The sequence below is a fragment of the Vulpes lagopus genome, chromosome 8 (assembly GCF_018345385.1).
Source record: "Vulpes lagopus strain Blue_001 chromosome 8, ASM1834538v1, whole genome shotgun sequence".
NCBI lineage: Eukaryota > Metazoa > Chordata > Mammalia > Carnivora > Canidae > Vulpes > Vulpes lagopus.
The window spans coordinates 48,474,862-48,492,244 of NC_054831.1; positions in this window are offsets into that span (position 1 = coordinate 48,474,862).

Sequence of the window (17,383 nt, forward strand, 5' to 3'; positions counted from 1 at the left end):
AAAAAGAAGAGCTGAAGAGGTGTGTATGGCTGCACAGAAAGTAGCCAGGAAGGGCCAGCTGAGAAGGTGGGTTTTGGACAGGGATGTGAAACAAGTGAGGGATGAGTCTTTGGAGGAAAGGCACTTGCGAGCTGAAAGAGTGGTGAGTGCCAAGGCACTAAGTCAAGGCCATGGATCAACGTGGTAGTTGAACAGCTGCAGGACAAATTAAGAGTTGGTTGTGGGACATAGACAGATAGCGCTCTAGGTATCATAGGGTCTTATAGTCATGGAAAGGGCATGGGTTTATACCGAAGTGACATGGGCAGCCATTGCAAGGTTTTGAGAAATGAGTGACATAATCTGGCAGGTTTAAAGGGATTTCTTCCCTGCTTTGCAGAGAGGAGACTATGGAGGAAGGGAAGGAATAGAAGCACAGAGACGGTGTAGGAGCTTCTTTCAATAGTACAGGAAAAATATGGACAATGCTCAGAGTGACTAAATACTTCTAATATTTTAACAGAAAGGGCAAAGATTTCAGGAGTCAGCTGATTTCACAGACACTGGTATTTCTTTCTGGGCATCTTGTGTGAATGCAAAAATTCTAGAAACACAATGTATGGGTAACACTCTCAGTGCTGCCAATTATTGTGTAGTCATGAAAAACTTAATTTCTCTGCCTCACTTTCTCCATGTACAAAATGGAGTTATTGTGAGTATTAAACTATTTATTTACCTTAAGTACTTAGAATAGTACCTGACACACAGAAAGTGTTATGTAAATGTTAGTTTATTATTATGTTTATTCCAGGCAAGACTCAACAAAATTTCTAGACAAATCTTTATGGGCAGAATGAATGGCTATTAATCTATTATATTCTCATGAAAATACTTTCAAACAAAAATGAGTGAGCAGAAAGCCTTTCAATTAAATATAAGTCAATGGTTCTAAGTTAGGAGCAATTTTGTTCAGCATGGGACATTTACCAATGTCCAGAGACATTTTTAATTGTCATAATTTGAATGTTCCTCCCTCCCAAATCATGCTACTCACATCAAGTGGACAGAGGGTTGAGATACCAGCAAGTATTCTAAAGATTGATTTATTGACTGATTTGAGAGAGAGAGAGAGAGCCCTAGCATGGAAGTGGAGGGGCAGAGAAAAAGGGAGAGAGAGAATCTCAAGCAGACTCCCCACTGAGTGCAGAGCCCAACATGGGGCTCAATCTCATGACGCTGAGACTATGACCTGAGCCAAAGTCAAGAGTCAGACGCTTAACTGACTGAACCACCCATGTGCCCCCCTCCTATTTTTTTAAAGTTTTATTTATTTAATTTAGAGGAAGGGGATGCCAGCAAGGATTCTAAAACGCATAGGACTGCCTTCCATTACAAAGAATTATCTGTTTAAAAGATGTCAATAGTGCCATCACTGAGTAAACCTGCTGTAAATTCTGGAAACAGATTAGCACAAATTTCAAACCTTTATGTTGACTTAAAAAGGTTTCAGCTAGAAAGCATTTATCCCATTACACTTTCTACTTTTCTCCATGCGACAAGCACAGATACATCACTTTCTTCCCTTTCTTTCTGCTTTAAATTTTTCTGTCTCTGAAAAGCTTATGCCCAAATTACTGTAGTTTTTGAGATCACAACAGATTGCCTATTTTTAGTATTTAAGCTTGGCACCATTGTTAGAGAAAGCTCTTGGAGCTTGAATTCCTGCTACTTGCAGCCTTTTCATGGCATATTGATACATCCCCATCTTTCTGATAAACCTTGCACTTTGTCATGGGATTTGCTTCAGGTGCTTTTATACACTTCTATTTAGAGTATATTTTCATGGACTATACCAGATAATTAATTTCGTTTTGAATGACTTTTCCCTTCAGAGAAAACCTCGCTGAATTACACAGTTGAATTTATGGGAGAATGGATATAAACCTTGATCTGTAGCAGATAAATATCTTGAAAAGCACTCTGAAATGACCTCTTCCTGGGGTTGCTTTAATCATCTCTCTCTTTTCTTAGTGATAGAGATATACATTTTTAAGAGTCTCATACTTCTCAGATTGTTTGTAGACATTAATGACTTGTCTGTATCTTGTGCATCATCTCTGGATCTAGGTTACTGGAAATCTGAGAATACTAAGGTCTAGGAAACTCCTTACTTACTATTTAGGTAGACTTTCAATTTGTTCTTCCTTTATTACTTAAAAGGGGAGCATTCTCAAATAAAACTATGAAGCTATCCAGCTGAGGTGATCTTACACCGTGTGATAGATTATTACTAGTGCTTTCATTAAGAGCTTTAGGGACAGGTGGATCTCAGCAGTGGGCATGGGCTGGCCCTTACCACTTGGCAAGAGCTGACTGGGCACATCCCTTCCTTCCTCTACTCTAGTGATGTCCTATTGACAGTTTATAACTGGCTGCAGTAGGAGAATCTATGCCATTGACATTGGCCTATGCTACAGAGCTGGACTTTCTCCTCCAGTGCACGTGCCTCTGCTAGTTTTATCCCTCAAGGAGTCCAGTTTGTTGCTATTTTACTAGAAGCTGCACAAGGGCTACACAGACTTCCCCATGGTTTCAGGACAAGAGTGTATGGGAACATTATTGTCAAGCTTGAAGTTAGAGTGAATTTTAAAGTAGGTGCTCCTGGTTAACATGACGATCATATTTCTTCCAGCTCATGAGACCCACAGAGATCCTAGGGCAGTCAAGGTGTATTAAGCAATTCCTTTTTAGTCCCCCTCTTCATTGAGATATTGCTAATTTTTCCAGCGCGATTTATTCTGTGTCTTCCTTGTGCATGGCTTTCATTAGCTAGGTATTTCTGGCAGGTAGATATCCACAGATACATCTCAGAGTAAATATTTTATTTATCCACTTGGCTTGTTTTGGGACCTCTGAAAAATAATGATGGGGTGATTTTGTTACTGCTGTCAGCATTCATTGAAATCATTGGGCTGCACAGTTGAATTTGGAGTTACTAATTTTTCAGTAATTATATGTTAGTATTTAATTCTGTATATTTCAAAAACAAAGACTTGAAATTTTGTGTCATATCTGCTATTGAATATATCTTTGAAAGGATCTTTCCTTTGGGTTTTTGCTCGACGTTGTTCTCATATGTTCTGTCAGCCAGGCTGTAATTTTTGGTAGATGATTTCATGGAAGGGTATTTGTCTTCTGCCAGCATGTTTGGTGACAAAAGGGTTTCTCACAAACAAAGCATTTCATATTCCAAATACACGTCTTATCGTGTAGCATTTATGTGAAACCATTTGGGACTCCTGTATTACAAGCTAAGTAAGACTAAATATTTAGGATTTCTGTATCAGTTAGTCTGGTAGCCATGTAAAGATTCTCAAACTGTAGAGATATCCTCAAATCCCATATTTGGTGCTGCTTTTGTTAGGAAAATATTGTGGGTTTTCCAATCTTAGTAAAATGCCTTTGTTTATACATAAATCACAAAGATGTAAAAAATATATATAAAATCAGAACAAATGACATAATAGTCTCCCAAGTTCTTAAGCATAAACCTGCCTTCTTAGCATTTCAATTTTCCATATGGGTATTTCCTTTATAAAAAAGAAATCCATAGTAACAATATTAGGTGTTCCTCATTCAGTAACATTCTCAAGTGGAGGCTTCAAGGGGTTTGGTTCTTTTACTTTTATTCTACGTTCTGTACTTCCAGTGCCTCATCATATTAACTCACTGTGGCTGCGTCTGGCCACAGCTGCAAAGCTGGTGTTTAGAACTCCTCTTCTTGGGATCCCTGGGTGGCTCAGCAGTTTGGCACCTGCCTTTGGTCCAGAGCCCAATCCTGGAGTCCCAGGATCGAGTCCCACGTCGGGCTCCCGGCATGGAGCCTGCTTCTCCCTCCTCCTATGTCTCTCTCTCTCTCTCTCTCTATGTCTATCACAAATAAATAAATATATCTTAAAAACAACAACAAAAAAACCTCATCCTCTTCCTGCAGGGGCCCAGCCTCTCCCTGGGCAATAGTTTCTCCAAGACGGTAGCCCACAATGGGGCTGTTGTCTTTGTGATATTTGTGTTTGTACATTGGGCAAATCTACTTTTCTTCATTATAACCTAAGCCTCTATGTCTTTTAAACTCTTCATAAACTTTGCCCTTTTTAACACCTTAAAATATTTCTGAATACAGAGTAATAAATGTTCAATGCAAACATCTTGGCAGAAGTAGAAAAACATCAGGAAAAAGTAATACACAAAATCATCCATTCTTCACACTTTGGCGCATATATTTCCAAGATATTCTCATGTCATATATTTTCTTATCTTTTACTTTTCACTTATTCTATAATGAACATTTTCCATGTGATTGTGTACTTTTCTCACTATGATTTTTTAAAGTTTTTTTGCAATTTTAATTCTAGTATAGTTAACACACAGAGTTATGTTAGCTTCAGGGGTACAATATAGTGATTCAACAATTCCATTCGTTACTCAGTGCTCATCACAGTGCGTGTACTTTCACTAGGATTATTTTTAATGACTATTAGCATACTACCTATTGTATACTTTTATCATAACTTTAGCAATGATCATGAGCTGGAATTTGATTTTTTTTTAAATAAAAAGAGTGACAGTTATCCTTGTACATACAGTTTGTTAGAAAGTTGCCTTGAACTTATATTACTAAGCTGGATGAAAACTATGATATTTTCAATCATTTAAGATATTTTTCCAAATTGTAATCTCTATAGGGTGTTACAATATACCCTCCACAGTGATACATACATGGACGTGTCTACTTTTACTCACCTTGGCTATTCAACAGAATACTCACAGAATCATAGTTCTACATGAATTATTTCCCAAGAGGAAGAAACTTAAATTTTGCCACTATGGTTGCAATGAAATACTGGCATATAACTCTGTCTGCATTTAGGTTGGAAGCCTAAGGACACGGCGCTTATATTTTAACACAGAGAGCAGAGCTAGTATTTCCAAAGAATGGAATCCTTGCTCAGTATGCAAAGATCCCCACATTTGGGTGGGTTTTGTTTTCCTCCCCTATTATGTGCTTTTTAATGATTTTTTTGAAAAACATTATTAGAAATTTTTACTAAAGTAGTTTTATTTATATAGTTGATAAGTGGCAGCTTAAGGAATGATGACAAATTATGATAGACCATCCTGATGTGATATTTATATGACTGGCGATATTTTTATTTTAGAATATTTTAATTACTCAAAAGCATAAAAAATAAAATGCTAGTATAATATGAAATATGTGATTTCTGGCACAACAATAACAGAGGGGTGTTTAAAAAAGAGGGCTAACCTTAAAATTTAACTAAAATCACTACCTAGAAAGGTATTTAAGGAAAAGCCTTTTTAGGTAGCATCATAACGTTCAAAAAGTGCACATGCAACACTCTTAGATTTAGGTAAGCCTTATACATGGTCGGTATCTGCCATTTGTTATTCAGAAAAGCCTATTTTCTCTATACTCCTATGGTCTATTTTTCATTTAAGAGCAAGATTTTACATTTTCTAACATTTTTAATTATGTCAGAGCAAAACCATATATGACAATCCGCAAGACTTCACTTTTATCACCAAAACCTACATGCTGAAAACAATTCATCACAGCTTATGCAGAGTTTACAATTCAGTTTGTATGTATGAAAAGAACTTACTACCTTCCTCACTCAGCTTTTCCTTTGAGAACACTGTTAACCCAATTCTTAATAAGGAAACTGCTTTGCACATTTATAGGAAAAAAGGCACGGGTTTCCTTGGCAACTGGAGCCATGTGCAATGAATGTCTCAGAACAGCTCCTCCTACACTCAAGTTTCCTAGGTAGCGTGCTGCATATATTTTGTAAAGACAATGGGATAATGGGAGAGATATCACCCTGTTCAACCTTATATGTGAAAAGCTTCAATGGGAAAGATGCATTTGCTACAATAACTGGTGATTTGAGAAAATATTAATTGTATGATGAGGTTGCTTCCTCTGCCTAATTCAGAACTAATAGTTAAATTCGAGGTCCAAAATATATTTAGATGCTCATTAAGATTTTGTACAGGAGGGCAGCGGGGGTGGCTCAGCGGTTTAGCGTTGCTTTCAGCGCAGGGCATGATCCTAGAGTCCAGAAATCGAGTCCCACGTCAGGCTTCCTGCATGGAGCCTGCTTCTCCCTCTGCCTGGGTCTGCCTTTCTCTCCGTCTCTCTCTGTGTGTCTCTCATGAATAAATTAAAATAAAAGATTTTGTACAGATGAACTTAACCACCTCCCGTGTACATTAACCCCCAGCACTCCACCACCCAATGAGCGCATACATGTTCGCAGCTCAAGCTGAAGGGAAGTTTCAGGTGAGCACTTTTATGGTACTGGTTCCTTTACAGTCTCCCAGAGCCCTGTCGCTGAAGTAGAAAATCTAATCTTTATCTTACACGAATGGAAAGAAACTCAGTTTATCCTGAAATTGACTGTAAAGTGTCATGAAAGTTTAAGACCTCTAAATAGGTCTTGTCTATAGATCTAGAAAATATTAGTAAAGAAATCACAGATGGCCTAAAGGAATAGATATTTATAATACAATGAAAAGAAAAGAAAAAAGAAAACATGGAGAAGATTGATTATATACAGTATATGCTCTATATAAGGTGATTTTCTAGATATAGGTGTGGGCAGAAAAATATAAGTGAATTCATTTGCATTATGCTGACTCCTCTGTTTTTCTAACACAACGTTTGGAAGAAATCAAACTAAAGAGCAGATGTACATTATTATTATATGTGGACAGAGCCAATGCAAAAATTTAAAGCTAATTAGGAATTTTTACAAGTCCAATATTGTTTTAAAAATTATTTTTGAAATCTTTTTAAATTCTTAATTTCATATAATAGAAACTCCTGTTCTCTGACATGTAACTCTTGTTCTCTCACAATGCAATTAAGTATAATTATCCATTGAGTTACACACAAAGAAAAATATAATTTATATGTAATTAATCAGCTCTGGGGCATTGTGAATTTTAAATTATGTGCAACTAGAGAAGTATAGATTACATTGTTTAAACCTGCTTTGTTGAATACCTAGTAGAATATCCTTACAAGTAATACCTAAGGGGAAGAATATCACAACACACTCATTTTAATATCTTTCTTACAAAAGACACTATTCTATATATGTTTATATTTTGAACCAAAAATTGGGTTAAATTTTTGAATGAAAGTTTGGGACATAAATATTTTTATATTACTTTCTAAAATATAATTATATTTAATGCCTCTTTCTATCACACACACTTATGCTTTTATTCCCCTATTTGTGTGATTTCAAGCAGTGGGGGTTGCAGGATATTAGAATCAATCCTGAAAAGTGACTTTGAGATTGCAATAAAGGATTCTAAATAATTTATGACAATAAGAGCACAGACTTCTTACGTTTTGAGCTGCTAATTTAGTGCAATCTAGGATCTGACTAAATATTTGATCAGCATCTGGCTTCACCATGCAGATTTGCTAAGTGTGTGTTTGAGGGCATCCTTCTGAATTCTTAGTCTTATTCAAAGATGCCTTCTTTCTCCTGGAGTTCTAAAACCAACTTTCCCTCTTCTACCTGCAAAAATAAAACTGCAACAATAACAATAAGAATAGACATTTACTTGGTTAAATCTAGTTACTTTTGGATTTAGTATTTATAGGCACTGTTTTCCTTGCATTCGAGGGTCAAATATCAATTATTAATGTCAGTTATTTGATTATTTTGTTACACTTTCAGTCTTATTTCTAATACAATTTTATCAGGCAATTCTGTTTATGCTCTTTTTGTTTAGTTATAGTTTAAAACTCAACTTCAGGTTGTTTCTAAGATTTTTTTTTTTTTTTTTTTGATGAGGGAGATCTTTCCCATTACCTCTGGTGGTGCACCATAAACATATATGAAACCATTCAAAGCATATGAAAATGAATACATCAAGAAGAGAAAAATTACCAGCATCTGGTTTGGTAATATGGAAGCAATGCTTATTCTGACAAGTTACAAAACTATCCATCATTCATAACTAATAACTAGTTGCCAGGCAGCATAGTGATTCCAAAGAAAGAATGTCAGAGCAATTTGTGTATATTCTCTACCATGGTTGAATGTTATTTGATGATGAATAACACTAAAATCAAGAGCATATTTGATAGGCAAATTTAAACTAGTACCCTTTTAATTTTAGTTATTTAGTTCATATATTACTATGCCACATTTGAGAAAAAGACGTTTGAACTGAACAAAAGATATCAATTTAGCTTGATAAAGGAGTTAACTTTTATGAGATGTTACAGACAGAATCTCTTGGTTGGGTGGGTTACTTAGATATTGCCTCTGAGCTCTCTTCCATCTCTAAGATACTCTAATTCTCATGTTCAACCTCGTAATATAGGTCACTATTAAAGTCTTTGCATGGTGTTGAACTTTGTCCTTTTAAAATCATGTTGGCTCCATTAGCCACAGATAGGAATTTTATATCCCTTTTCTGCAAAGTGGTTAATCTTTACCTAAAAGCAGCAGAGTAATAGTCTTTAGTTAAAGCTATGATGTAATGAAGATGCATCTGGCCAATCCTTTTGGAAATAGTAAATATTTCTTGCATGCAAGTGGCAACTTAAAATTTCCCAAGAAAAATAAATGCATTTGTATATTACATAACACAAAACTGTAGAAACCAATAGTGTCATGAAAACCATTTTCTTTTTAAAAAAAAATTTATTTATTTATTCATGAGACACATACAGAGAGAGAGAGAGGCAGACACACAGGTAGAGGGAGAAGCAGGCTCCATGAAGGGAGCCTGATATTGGACTTGATCCCAGGTCTTCAGGATCATGCCCTGGGCCAAAGGCAGTGCTAAACCACTGAGCCACCCAGGCTGCCCCTGAAAACCATTTTCAATTTGAGGGCTTATTGAGTACATAAAATAGATCTTTTATTAGTCTTTTAGGAGACTATTGAAAAGCACTTTGAAAATCTGAATGACGAGTTTGACATTTAAAAATACCTTCAATCCTTAAAGCAGCAAGAGACAAGAGATCCCTAACTTATATGGGGAGAAATATTAGATTAACAGCAGACCTCTACACAGAGGCCTGGCAGGCCAGAAAGGGCTGGCAGGATATATTGAGGGTCCTAAATGAGAAGAACATGCAGCCAAGAATACTTTATCCAGCAAGGCTTTCATTCAAAATCGAAGGAGAGATAAAGAGCTTCCAAGATAGGCAGGAACTGAAAGGATATGTGACTACCAAAACAGCTCTGCAAGAAATTTTAAGGGGGACTCTTAAAATTCCTCTTTAAGAGGAAGTCCAATGGAACAATCCACAAAAACAGGGACTGAATAGGTATCATGATGACACTAAACTCGTAACTTTCAATAGTAACTCAACGTGAATGGGCTTATGACCCCATGAAAAGGTGCAGAGTTTCAGACTGGATAAAAAAGCAGGACCCATCTATTTACTGTCTACCAGACACTCATTTTAGACAGAAGGACACCTACAGCCTGAAAATAAAAGGTTGGAGAACCATTTACCATTCAAATGGTCCTCAAAAGAAAGCAGGGGTAGCCATCCTTATATCAGATAAACTAAAATTTACCCCAAAGACTGTAGTGAGAGATGAAGAGGGACACTATATCATACTTAAAGGATCTATCCAAGAAGAGGACTTAACAATCCTCAATATATATGCTCCGAATGTGGGACCTGCCAAATATATCAATCAATTAATAACCAGAGTTAAGATATACTTAGATAACAATACACTTATACTTGGTGATTTAAATGTAGCGCTTTCTACACTCGATAGGTCTTCTAAGCACAACATCTCCAAAGAAACAAGAGCTTTAAATGATACACTGGACCACATGGATTTCACAGGTATCTACAGAACTTTACATCCAAATGCAACTGAATACACATTCTTCTCAAGTGCACATGGAGCTTTCTCCAGAATAGACCACATACTGGGTCACAAATCATGTCCGAACCAATACCAAAAGATTGGGATCATCCCCTGCATATTCTCAGACCATAATGCCTTGAAATTAGAGCTAAATCATAAGAAGAAGTTTGGAAGGATTTCAAACATGTGGAGGTTAAGGACCATCCTACTGAAAGATGAAAGGATCAACCAGGAAATTAAGGAAGAATTAAAAAGATTCATGGAAACTAATGAGAATGAAGATACAACCATTCAAAATCTTTGGGATACAGCAAAAGCAGTCCTGAGGGGGAAATACATCGCAATACAAGCATCCAATCAAAAACTGGAAAGAACTCAAATACAAAAGCTCACCTTACAGATAAAGGAGCTAGAGAAAAAACAGCAAATAGATCCTACACCCAGCAGAAGAAGAGAGTTAATAAAGATTCGAGCAGAACTCAATGAAATAGAGACCAGAAGAACTGTGGAACAGATAAACAGAACCAGGAGTTGGTTCTTTGAAAGAATTAAAAAGATAGATAAACCATTAGCCAACCTTATTAAGAGGAAGAAAGAGAAGACTCAAATTAATAAAATCATGAATGAAAAAGGAGAGATCACTACCAACACCAGGAAATAGAAACAATTTTAAAAACATATTATGAGCAGCTATACGTCAATAAATTAGGCAATCTAGAAGAAATGGATGCATTTCTGGAAAACCACAAACTACCAAAACTGGAACTGGAAGAAATAGAAAACCTGAACAGGCCAATAACCAGGGAGGAATGAAGCAGTCATCAACAACCTCCCAAGACACAGAGGTCCAGGGTCAGATGGCCTCCCTGGGGAATTCTATCAAACGTTTAAAGAAGAAACCATACCTATTCTACTAAAGCTGTTCGGAAAGATAGAAAGAGATGAAGTACTTCCAAATTCGTTCTATGGGGGCAGCATCACCTTAATTCCAAAACCAGACAAAGACCCCACCAAAAAGGAGAATTATAGACCAATATCCCTGATGAACATAGATGCAAAAATTCTCAACAAGATACTAGCCAATAGGATACAACAATACATTAAGATTATTCACCATGACCAAGTAGGATTTATCCCCGGGACGCAAGCCTGGTTCAACACTCGTAAAACAACAAATGTGATTCATCATATCAGCAAGAGAAAAACCAAGAACCATATGATCCTCTCATTAGATGCAGAGAAAGCATTTGACAAAATACAGCATCCATTCCTGATCAAAACTCTTCAGAGTGTAGGGATAGAGGGAACATTCCTCGACATCTTAAAAGCCATCTACGAAAAGCCCATAGCAAATATCATTCTCAGTGGGGAAGCACTGGGAGCCTTTCCCCTAAGATCAGGAACAAGACAGGGATGTCCACTCTCACCACTGCTGTTCAACATAGTACTGGAAGTCCTAGCCTCAGCAATCAGACAACAAAAAGACATGAAAGGCATTCAAATTGGCAAAGAAGAAGTCAAACTCTCCCTCTTCACCGATGACATGATACACTACATAGAAAACCCAAAAGCCTCCAGCCCAAGATTGCTAGAACTCATACAGCAATTTGGTAGCGTGGCAGGATACAAAATCAATGCCCAGAAATCAGTGGCATTTCTATACACTAACAATGAGACCGAAGAAAGAGAAATTAAGGAGTCAATCCCGTTTACAATTGCACCCAAAAGCATAAGATACCTAGGAATAAACCTAACCAAAGAGATAAAGGATCTATACCCTAAAAACTACAGAACACTTCTGAAAGAAATTGAGGAAGACACAAAGAGATGGAAAATATTCCATGCTCATGGATCGGCAGAATTAATATTGTGAAAATGTCAATGTTACCCAGGGCAATTTACACGTTTAATGCAATCCCTATCAAAATACCATGGACTTTCTTCAGAGAGTTAGAACAAATTATTTTAAGATTTGTGTGGAATCAGAAAAGACCCCGAATAGCCAGGGGAATTTTAAAAAAGAAAACCATAGCTGGGGGCATCACAATGCCAGATTTCAGGTTGTACTACAAAGCTGTGGTCATCAAGACAGTGTGGTCCTGGCACAAAAACAGACACATAGATCAATGCAACAGAATAGAGAATCCAGAAGTGGACCCTGAACTTTATGGTCAACTAATATTCGATAAAGGAGGAAAGACTAAGCACTGGAAGAAAGACAGTCTCTTCAATAAATGGTGTTGGGAAAATGGGACATCCACATGCAGAAGAATGAAACTAGACCACTCTCTTGCACCAGACACAAAGATAAACTCAAAATGGATGAAAGATCTAAATGTGAGACAAGATTCCATCAAAATCCTAGAGGAGAACACAGGCAACACCCTTTTTGAACTTGGCCACAGTAACTTCTTGCAAGATACATCCACGAAGGCAAAAGAAACAAAAGCAAAAATGAACTATTGGGACTTCATCCAGATAAGAAGCTTTTGCACAGCAAAGGATACAGTCAACAAAACTAAAAGACAACCTACAGAATGGGAGAAGATATTTGCAAATGACATATCAGATAAAGGGCTAGTTTCCAAAATCTATAAAGAGCTTATTAAACTCAACACCAAAGAAACAAACAATCCAATCATGAAATGGGCAAAAGACATGAAGAGAAATCTGGCAGGGGAAGACATAGACATGGCCAACAAGCACATGAGAAAATGCTCTGCATCACTTGCCATCAGGGAAATACAAATCAAAACCACAATGAGATACCACCTCACACCAGTGAGAATGGTGGAAATTAACAAGGCAGGAAACCACAAATGTTGGAGAGGATGTGGAGAAAGGGGAACCCTCTTGCACTGTTGGTGGGAATGTGAACTGGTGCAGCCACTCTGGAAAACTGTGTGGAGGTTCCTCAAAGAGTTAAAAATAGATCTGCCCTACGACCCAGCAATTGCACTGCTGGGGATTTACCCCAAAGATTCAGATGCAGTGAAACCCCAGGACACCTGCACCCCGATGTTTCTAGCAGCAATGTCCACAATAGGCAAACTGTGGAAGGAGCCTCGGTGTCCATCGAAAGATGAATGGATAAAAAAGATGTGGTTTATGTATACAATGGAATATTACTCAGCCATTAGAAATGACAAATACCCACAATTTGCTTCAACGTGGATGGAACTGGAGGGTATTATGCTGAGTGAAATAAGTCAATCGGAGAAGGACAAACATTATATGGTGAATGACATTTGGGGAATGTAAAAAATGTAATGTAAAAAATAGTGAAAGGGAATAAAGAGGAAAGGAGAAAAAATGAGTGGGAAATATCAGAAAGGGAGACAGAACATGAAAGACTCCTAACTCTGGGAAACGAACTACGGGTGGTGGAAGGGGAGGTGGGCGGGGGTTGGGGTGACTGAGTGACGGGCACTGAGGGTGGCACTTGATGGGATGAGCACTGGGTGTTATTCTATATGTTGGCAAATTGAACACCAATAAAAATAAATTTATTATTAAAAAAATTGAACACGAATAAAAAATAAAGTTATAAAAAAATAAAATAAAAAAAATAAAAATACCTTCATTGGGTTTACAAATATTTACACGTAAATAGCCCTTCATCTTTGGAAAAATGTACTTTTGAAGAAATATACACAAATATCTCCTTTATGCTCTCTAGAAGATTGTCTATGAAAGGAAATGTAATCAACCACCTTTTTTTTCACCCGACATTAAACTACTTATTTTTCAACATATTATTCAACATATTAATCCATATGTAATAAACTCTATACAGTGAAAGATTTCTCCTCTGATTTGCTATTTGCTTAGTAAAAAATCATGAGAAAATGCAAAATATCTGTGGAAAATAATATGAAGTATCCTTTTTTTCATAGTGCATGTGACAAAAACTCTCTGGGGATGCAAGTAGACACTGTCCCAGTATAAAGAAAACAATAGTTGTATATAGCAGTTCAAGTTTTTTTCTAATTTTTCTTTATCAAATTAAAAGTACTGGATAAATACAAATAGATATAAGTAATATTAATATAAGTGACCAACTAAAATTATATAATGAACCACCATTAACCGACCACCCAGTTCAAGAATTAGAATATTAAAAAACAAAGAATTAGAATATAACTAATGATTTGTAGTGCCTATTGCTGCTATCTCCCTACCTCTTCCTGTATTTTATTGTATATATATTTTTTTCAAAAAATAAGTTGCTTAATTGTAGTCTTGTAGGCTTACTCTTTTTCTCAACATTATGCTTTCAAGATCCATCCATGTTTCCTCTGTGCAATTGTATTTCATTAATTTCTCTGCTGTATAATGTTTTATTGTGTTAATGCATCACAATTCACGAATACGAATGGTCTCTAGTTTTTTTCGTTCCTAAGAAAAATTGTATTGGTGAGAACATGCTTTTGTATGTCATGCAGCAGACAAAGGTTTCGATGTAAGTCTATGGATGGAATTACTGGGAATGGGGTATGCAGATATCACCTTAATGAGATGGTGTCAGGTTATTTTCCAAAATGGTTGTGCCGATTTACATTCTCACTAAGCATATATGAGATCATGGTTTTATTAGTTGACCTATTAAATTTGGAGACCTGGGTGATTTATATATTGTTTCTCATTTTTGTTTTGATTTATATATCCTAGATTAACACCAGTTTTCAGCAGCTTTTTGAAAGCTAACTGGCCTTATCTGTCTCCTCTTGTGTCATATGTTTGGCCTACCTTTCTAGGGAGCTGTTTTACATATTGATTTCTTTATTGATTTTTAGGTGTTCTTTATACTCCGCATGTTAAGATATTATCAGACATACGTACATGTGTACACACTTGCATATTCTCCCAGTTTTGGGATTATGATGTCTTTTAGTGAACAGGATTTGGAAAGTTTTATTTGGTTGCTTTTTATCAATATTTAGACTGCCTTTGAGTAGCGGGTTTAGTACAAACAGGCCATAGTTTATTTCTGGCAGCAAGCTAATCACTTTGGGCTTCCAAACCATGAGCAAAAAAGGAAGTTTGTAAGTTTACATGTACTGGCTAAACAGTGCATACTTATAAATCTTTGTCAGGAACCTGACACAAGGAAATGAGGAAACCATTCTGCAAACAAGCAATATTTGCTTCGCAGTGAATGGTTGCAGGCCAACTCAGAGCTGCCTATGTGCTAACCATCTTCTAATTTGGGGAGACTGATTTTTGTTCTCTAGCTGGTGCACTCACTGTGCAAAGCAATGTTTCCTCACTATTAAACAGGTCACCTCTCTGCAGACTGGAGTGTCGCCTTTGTCTGCATCTTCATGTAAAAACCACACTTACTAATGGAATCACTGTCACAAATTTCACAGTGTTCTTAATAATACTGTTTGGTGCACAGTGGACATAGTTCGTCCAAATTCCTAAGACTCTGGCTGCACTCTCGCAGCATCACCATTTTTACAGAAATGAATTTTGATCTTATCAAATATTAAAATATCCTTTAATTCAAATGCACAATCAACTAAATGATTTGGCCTGGGATCTGGGTTCACATTTCACTTACAGTAGTCATATGTGCTGATTTTGAATCTCATGGATAGTCATTCCCTGAACCACACTTTCTTAAGCCTTTCCACACTGAATGTTAGATTCAATATAAAAGAATTTATATCAAGTCATCACAGCCAGAACTTTTGATTTTTCAGAAGGAGAGAAAGAAAGACTGCAGGGGAGAGATGTCACGTCCTCCTTCTTGGTATAAAGCTTCCATGAAGCATTCATTCTGTGCTGTAACACAATGCTCCCTTTTTTAATGACATAATTTGCATAGGGTGTGGCATCTGCTCCACCTGGCATTTCCTCCCCAGTGCCATTACAAGCATAGGGAAGAAAAGTGGAGATGCCAGGAGTTGGAACAAAAGATAAAATATTCGAAGGTTAGCAGTGCCTAAGTGGATTTAGTGTGTAGGTTAGTACACGAATGGAAAACTTCAAGTGGACTCCCAATGCATATAGGCCATGTAATTGTAAACTGAAGACCTTTGACTCACCCAGTGAGCAGGCACAAAATTTCGGGTGTATCCTTCTAATTCCTAACAGCCAATCAGCTTTCATTTTTGCTGATTTTATTGCATCATTATTTTTCATTTTTGCCTCTTATCTTTTTTTATTTAAAGATTTTATGTATTTATTCATGAGAGACTCAGAGAGAGAGGCAGAAACACAGGCAGAGGGAGAAGCAGGCTCCCTGCAGGGAACCTGGTGTGGGAGTTGATCCAGGGACCCAGGATCTGGGATCAGGTCCTGAGCCAAAGGCAGTCGCTCAGCCACTGAGCCACCCAGGTGCCCCTGCCTCTTACCTTCTATTTTATTTCTCATAGCCTAGTTTACGTTATATTTACTTCTTGCTTAGATTTAGCTAATTATTACCTTGTCTGGCCTTGTCTCTTTTAGGCACTGTTTTCTTGAATTCAGCCTACAATTTACCACCAGGTTAGTTTTCTCCAGCTCCCATCATGCCACTTACCTGTGCCTACAAACCTTCAAATACCACTTACTGTTTTCTAAATAATTCCCTAACATTTCATTCTGATGACAATCAGATTGATAGGATGGTGATTTCTTGGTAGAATGACAACTTTGAGTACTCCAAAAAGTGGAAAAGGAAACTGAGTGTCTGAAGTAATAGTCTGGCTCTGACTTCTGTGTTATTAAAATAATTCATTTTTTTATTCTTGTGAATTAAGAAATATACACTGATAAAGTCAGTGTGCACAAAATTATTTTTAAAAAAGACTGATTAAAAGAAAACATTGGGCAGGGTATCATCTACACTGAAAAGAACTGTTTAAACTCATAAAGTTTATGCACAGTCCCTGGATGTGTGTGGCGGCGGCCCAATAGCCTGTGTGAGTCTGCTTCAAAAGCAGATTATTCTGCCTTAACAGATGATTATAAGGTTCTAGTCATTATGACCAGCTGCATGGTCCTGCAGATTTACGAACATGTGCCTTCTTACAAGACAATGAAACAAAGAATTGTCTTTCCTATGCGAACGTGAATGAGAGAATCACAAACTATTACACATACACATACATATAAGACAAACCTCATTATCAAATAAGAAGTTCTTGTCCAATCTTAAAATATAAAATAAACTAAACTTTTAGCTAATAATGAATTATTTGTTTTTCTAACCACAATATTTTTAATGTAATTCATATTTTGAGGTAGAAAAGATGTTTCTTTTGGTCAGAAATGTGTGACAAAAATGGATCCAGTCCAATTTTTGTTATTTTTCTGATCTCATTGATTAGCTGTTTTTTAAATTGAACTAGAATATTTACATACAAAAAGGGTAGAAATCAAATGCATCTAACTTGATTTTTACATACTGAAATGGAGTAATCAGCACCAATGTAAGCACCAAAAAAGTAGCCAAAAAGCCTACTTCC